Raw genomic sequence first — 7,350 nt, 5'->3', positions numbered from 1 at the left:
CATAAAGTTGGAAATTCTTACGGAGCATTCTGGGAAATATAAGCAAGGGTCAAACCGAATAGGGTGCTCCCCTCCCCTTAACATCAACGGCGACATTGAGCTCACGGTCCTGTTGGCCCCCTGACCCAGCGCTGTCCCCCATTATGGAGCAGTCAGAAAGCTTTTAGGGGTTACGCTCACGCCCAAAGATGGATGACGGCAAATGAGAGACGGGGTGTTCTATGGAGCAGGTGGTTGAGAAGAGGATGTCTCGCTTAATGCCTTTAATTCAATCATTAGGAAAAGTGGATGGATGATAGATTCAAAAATGGATGAATATTTGGCCCCGCCTTCCCACGCACTGACTGCAAACGTTACCTCAGGCGACTTTTCATTTCATGTGTGTCCCCATGCAAAAACAACAATACGCGTGTGTGCACGTTGTGATGTGATTATGGTCTGTTGCTTCCTGTAATCACATCATGTGACCTCCTCATCTTCCTCCTCTCTCTGTTTATTGTTGCCTACTACAGTTAAACACAATCCCATTGGCGTGAAATCCATGCCTCATTTTTTTGCATGGACAACTCGAAAAGCTGGAAATTTTCCATTTATTTTAAGAGATTTAATGTATGCAGCCTCAGGATTAATTGACAAATGAATCATCTATTTTGCAATTTTGCAGCATACTCTTTAGAAAGATTGTTGACATTAAGATACTTTTCGAGCCTCTCGGACATTTATAGCCGTCAACAGGTGTTTTCTATATTAGTTTCCCTTTTTCACTAACTACCACAACACATTCTCTGCGACCTGGGCTGGCAGGGAATGAGCTAAGCTATTGATAACTTTTGAATAGGGGACCACTGTAGTGACCACTACTCCTGAAAGAGTTAGTTAGTGTCTCCCCACTGCAATCGGAAAATGGCAAAAAGCCACGAAGAAAAACCCAAGTCGAGCAAAGTAGATGTGAGTGGGCGGGGCCGGCCTTCCAGTGAAAGATGGCCGCTTTTACAAAGGCGGACGCGGCCAAAGAAAAATAACCAAGCGGGCCAACTGTGATGGCCGCGCTGAATATATCGGGCACTCTGCCTTGAGGGTGCGTATGCCTACGTGTGTGTTTGTGTGTGTTTTTGTGTGTGCGGCGGGGCGGGGGGCCGAGGGGTTAAGTAGGATAGAAGGCGGCCATACTTCAGATTGGCAGCAAGCTGCTGCAAAGATAATCGAATCACAGGATGCAATTCAATTAGGGCGGAGGGTCTCTGGGGCCGAGCAGCCAGCCAGGCAGCAGCCGGTGCCACTACTGGTGGGGCTTGGAGTGGAAGTTTGGGGGGCGGGTGGGGGCTGCGGTGGACGGTAGTTTTCCTCCCCTCCGCCAGGGCCGCATGGATGCAGATGAAATTTGAAATATGAAAATCTGCAATAATTTATGAACGGTGTCAGGATGTGGCTGGAGGCAAAGAGTAGGGGGGAGGAAGACGAGGATGAGGAAGAATTTGGTTTTACGCCAACCTTCTGTGTGAAGGAAGATGAGGACTTTATCAGCAACATTTTATTTTTTAACTTATTGTCTTCCATTGACAGAGTTAGGTGTCCAATCCTTTGGACGTGGGAAGTTAGGACGGAACGTTTGTTCGGTGCAACATTACGAATAACTTGTTTTAACTAATTGGCTGTCATTGATGGTAACAGATGTTACATCTAATCTTTAGATGTCTATTGCCGTTGGTGGCAACCAGCACGTTAATAAAAGTCAAGTAATGGTTTGTGCATTGAGATAAGTGAGTGGCACTTTGAAATCTGTGTAATATGCAAAAATATAAAGTACAATAAATGTGATCATTTCTACCACAACAATGCTAAATATTGACATCATTTTAGGGCCACCTTTGTTCCTTTTGACACACTAAAATGGTGATATTGTACATGGCGTGAATGACTTCTTACTGAATCATAAAATTTACAAACTTGATACGAACCAGTAAAATATTCAGATTTTGCCAACAGATTCTTTTATTATACTTTCATTTTACAAACTGTCATGTTTTGTTGGGGTTTGGTGACTGGGTGTCTTTTTCTTTGTGTGTCCTGTCCGTGTGATTGCATATGAGTTTCACTTGCTGTGTCCTTACTGGCTCTCTTTCCCTTGTGTGACCCAGATATTTGTGATTGTCATCAACCCGTCTGTGTATTTAAACCCCGTGTTTGAGTGCGTCAGTCTGGAAGTGTTTTCTGTCTTTTTTATGATTGCGTCTCCCCCGATTTTGTCCTCCCCAGTTAATTTTTCCATGTTTTTATTATTGGTATGGTTATTTTGTAGTTATATTTTCCTTTAAAATCTTAAGTTGTGCACCAGCACTAGCCTCTCGTATCACAAAAATCTTAACACAAACACCCATTATGAAAAACAATGTTCAATCATTTATTATAATATTCTTATGTCCCATACTACCTTTAAAAACTGGGTGCATTTTTGGGACACAAAATCCTCCCAAATGATTATGTATTTTATTCAAAAGAACTACTAAATTACCCAAACAAATATTTTTTAACATTTCCACAATGGTTATGCTCAAGGTATTTTTTACAATCCCCGGAGATTCCTAATAAATATAGTTACCTTTGCCAAAATAATCCTACTATAAATTCTTTAATTGTGCAGAGTGCTTCTTTCGATCCACTTCCTCGCTTGTGTGTGTGTGTGTGTGTGTGTGTGTGTGTGTGTGTGTGTGTGTGTGTGTGTGTGTGTGTGTGTGAGTGAGTGTGTGTATGCAAGAAGCTCTTAGACAGATTATTGCTCATTAGAGGCGTCCATTATGTCAGGAGGAATCCTTTTTCATTTACACAAATTTGCCCTGAGATTTTTTTTTCTTATTTATCCATCTGTCCATTATCGAAGATGGAAAATCGGATTAGGCTGCGTTGATTCTCCGCTCGCCAATAATTTCCCCCAGCGCGCATCTCGGCCTCATGTTGACCCTCTAGCCGCACAACAGCATCGGCACGGCAATGGAGTAATTGCATTGAATCAAGTGCTTGATGAACATTTAAATCTTGGTAGCTGTCTAAAATTATATTATATTACTAGTTAGGTGTTTATGACATTGAGCTTTTTGTGTATTTTTTTTATATTTTTCTAGACTTATAGATGTTACTTTGCTACTCTCAGTTGTTTATTGAAATGACACACAAAAAAACAATGTTAGGAACTACCGCTTAAGTGGATTGGACGTCCTTTGCCGTCAAAATCAGCCAGAGTTAAGCTAAGGGAGATCCCACAACAGCAAAAAAATAGGAGTACCAGGGCAAAATACACAGGGATGACAGATTTACAACAAAAGTTTAATTTTTTTCAATTTATTACAAACGTTTTTTTCATTTTATTTATTTAGAATCATTTATACTTTTCATTATTCATGGATTTTGTGTGTATATGTATGATCTGAATGATTTCCAAATTGGATCCCTCAATTAATGGATTCATTTTCTTTAAAATAATGTATACATTTATATAAAATACTACAATTGGATTTCAAATGAGGGCTCCAAAATATTGTCCCATGGGCTGCCATTGAGCCACAATTTTAAGACACCTGTTCTTTATGAATATAATACAAACATTTCAGGGTTAAAACAATCTAGTGTAAGGATGTCAGACTCGGGTTGGTTCGCAGGCCGCTTTAACATCAACTTGATTTCACGCGGGCCGGACCATTTTAGATATAATATTTAGATTTTTTTTATAAATGGATTAAAAGAACTGGATTAAAAGCCCTGAATATTCAGTTTTTATAGATCTAAAACAATGTTTATTTTAGCTTTTTTTATATATTTTTAGATTTTTCAAAATGATTTTTGAACTAAAAACACAGAAAAAAAATGATTAAAAAATTACAATTATTGATTTAAAAGGGGGAAAATCAGGAAATTTAATATACATCTATACTCTTTATTTTAATTTGATCCTAAAACAGAAAGTCAGCACTCATGATTTACTTTCCCGGGCCACACAAAATGATGCGGCGGGCCAGATTTGGCCCCCGGGCCGCCACTTTGACACATGTGATCTAGTGTATAGTTAGTAGGAATGAGCAACCGTCATCGCAACTTCATGTTGGCCTGCAGGACGTCGTGTCGTCCGGCCATCGGAGCAGATTGTCGTCTAATTGTGCTTTTCAGTGCCGCTGTGCACCGACGGATGGGCGAGGGTGTGTAGTTGGTGGGGGTCTTGGGTTGGGGGGGTGGGGGCAGGGTAGCGCAGGAATCCCAGCTAGCGGCCTGTCATTGACTCGTCCCGGCAGAGGTCAGCGTTCTTGTTGTGGCCACCAGAGTTGCTGACGGCGTCGTCACCATCAATCACTTTCTGGAGGCCGGATCATCGAGTTCCCACTTCCAATCTGGACCCTGCCACCGCTAGCAGCAGTGGTAGAACATTTTCATCCAGAACACATCCACCATTGCTCTCATCCTGCAGACGGGATAAACGGATTACCCGCCAACATCCTTCTCTGAGGTGGACGGGCGCTGGTGGGAGGGGGGTGGGGTCTCTATTGAGCGGGCGGCGGTGGTAGCGGTGGCGGGGGCCTGCCTCTCCACTATCCAGGGCTCTTTATTGAGGCGTCTATGGGTCTTTATGCCGCCAGTGCTCGGCCTTGCCCTCTCCGTCATCAATCATCCCGCCGTCCGGACTCCTTGGCCAATCAGGGCCCTCCAGGAAGCTCTAAAAGAGACAAATAGAACATTGGCGTGTTGACGGCGCTCGTCTTTGAGTGACAGCGAGCCGGTTCGGCGCCCGAGAAGGGACCGCAGAAGTAGTATCTTAAGTAGGGGAAAACTTTCGACCTAAAATAATGTCAAAGAAAATCATTCCAAAATTGGAATTTGGAAATGTACAGTCTGAATGTAAAATGTGTGATTTTTTACCTTTTGATAAAGCAACTGTTCAATGTTTCAGTACTTCTTCTGTACTCTAACAAGGAGGTCAATGGTCAAAATTTGCAACACGTTTCAAGGACTGTTGATGAATTAGGAGTCAATCCAGTCCCAACAAACTCCATAATCAACCTAAAGAAGACAATTCTTAACCCTTTCATGCATAAACTTTTGATCATTACTTTTTTTCTGTCACTGATTACCCTACATGTCCAATCCATTTCGACTTGGAGGGGCAAATGACCAAAGTGAACAAGGGCCATCTTTCGAATCGCTTTCCACTGTAATGACTATTGTCCGCGAAAAGGTTGATAATAATAAAAAATAAAATAAAAAGAAGTGCTCTGGATTTTTTAGCGCCAGTGGCAAGACTTGCTTGACGAATCGTCTCATTTTGTAGCAGGCGGTTGCGTTTCCTGAGGTGAGGTCTGCACTGGCTGCTAATAGACATCTAATTGATGGGACCTCGCTCCAGTTTCCGTGCTCTCTGCCTTTATTGCGCCTCTGCCAGCATCTGCTGTAAAATAGCTCTGTAATCACATTGGATCTCCTCTTCTTTTTCTTCCTGGAAGGGGATGCAATGCCTCTAAAAGTGGTGGGAGTTAAGAGAAATTCTTCTTGAACAAAAAAAAATACTTGCCATAATATAATGAATTTAACTGGGAGGGGATTTAACATTTAAACTCAAATTTTATACAATATGAATATTTTTTATAAATCATTGTTCTATTTTTTTTAAATGATTTTATAATTTTATGTATAAATTATTGTGACAATAATGAAAACAAAATTACTATACAACTAAATGGGGTAAAATAGAAATACCCTCTCGTCACCATTGAACTTTACATTTTTTCGTTTGTTTATTTTATAGTATTTGACTACAATAACCATGCAAATCCTTTTAAACAGGCAGAAACAAACTGATTACTAATGTTGATGCCAATTTATTTTCAGGGATGAAAAAGATGACCTAACATAACAAGAACTGACCTGAAAATGCCCCAAACTTTACAGGAAGTGACCCAAAAGTGCAAGCGACCTATGATCGCTGCCAGCGTCTCACGGTCAAAATGGATCCCATGTCCACCACCGTCCATGGCAGCCAAGGGATAAAATGAGTGGCCTTTATAAAGACCCAATCTGGAAAAACGACTCAACAGCTCATTTGATTGATGAAAACAAAGTATTTCCCCAACTGTGCGCTCCTTACTTCAGGTGCAATTCATCTTCCTAAGTTGACCCCATGACCTTCGGCGAACAAAATGTCACCGCGGGACAACGGAGGACGTCTTTTACCACGTCTGGTTCCGAAGGTATTTTCCCACAATGTCTACGACTTCAATAATCCCCATTTTGTCCAATGCATGCCTACGAAAATAGCCAGCATTTAAAACATTGAGCCGACCTCTATATGGTTCAGGTGTACCTAATAGCGTATCCTGCTCCACCAATGTTGTGATATACTGTTGTGTATTTATTTCTTTAGCCCCCAGCCCCTTATCCCCCCAAATCAAAGGCTGCCCATTTATCATGGCGACCGGACAGCTTTCTTATGTTACTACCTTGCACCGCTCGCTTCAAGCCACCGAATTCCACATTTTTATGGAAAAGCGCAGTCATTTTGATTGATGAAATCCAAAGATGTCCAAAGCAATCCGGGGGATCCCCAACTGTGGCGCACCGGCGGGGTGCTGCACTGTTGCCATTGTCCCACGCAAAGAAAAGGGGAGCCACGTCCCGGGAGGGAAGAAATCACCATTTTAGCCTCAAAAGGGACGGGGGGGAAAAAAGTCCAAAGTTTTCTTTTACAGGCAGTGGGAAAGTGGAGGAAAACTTTTTCCTCTTCTAACAACTGAAACAATGTACTTGTTCTTGCTGCTTTCAGCTATAGAGACGAGGATCGGGCTCATAGAACACTCTCAGGATAATGAATTGATTGTTGGTGTGGATCAACATAAAGATGCATATAGTATAAAGGTCACCCCTCCCTTAATTTCCCTCTTAATGGGGCATGAATCTAAAGCTGCGTTCACACCATGATGGCGAATTCGGAATTTTTGTTCTTTTTTTATGGCTGTACACACTGCAAAAAGCTGACTTGTTGGTGAAATAACAGATACACATTGTAAATCGTTGTCATGTGTATTATGAAAGTACGTAAATGCATATTTTGTGAGGTTTCTGGCATCCTGTATTGTAAAATTTTTAGGGTTTTATACAATCGGAGCTAACATTATCTAGCTTTTAGTATAGTATCATGGAGTGTTGCACTAATATATGGCATTAAAATGACTTAATCGGTATCAAGGACAGTTGACATCCAATCATCCTGCGACTGTGAATTTAAATGAGTTTGTGAATAGTAGACGTCCAATCTACTTGAACTGGGAGGTTGGCGGTCAGTCTCCGACTTGAAATATATTGGATGTCTTATGG

Source organism: Stigmatopora argus, chromosome 9, assembly GCF_051989625.1.
Source record: "Stigmatopora argus isolate UIUO_Sarg chromosome 9, RoL_Sarg_1.0, whole genome shotgun sequence".
NCBI lineage: Eukaryota > Metazoa > Chordata > Actinopteri > Syngnathiformes > Syngnathidae > Stigmatopora > Stigmatopora argus.
This window is presented reverse-complemented; position numbering follows the sequence as displayed.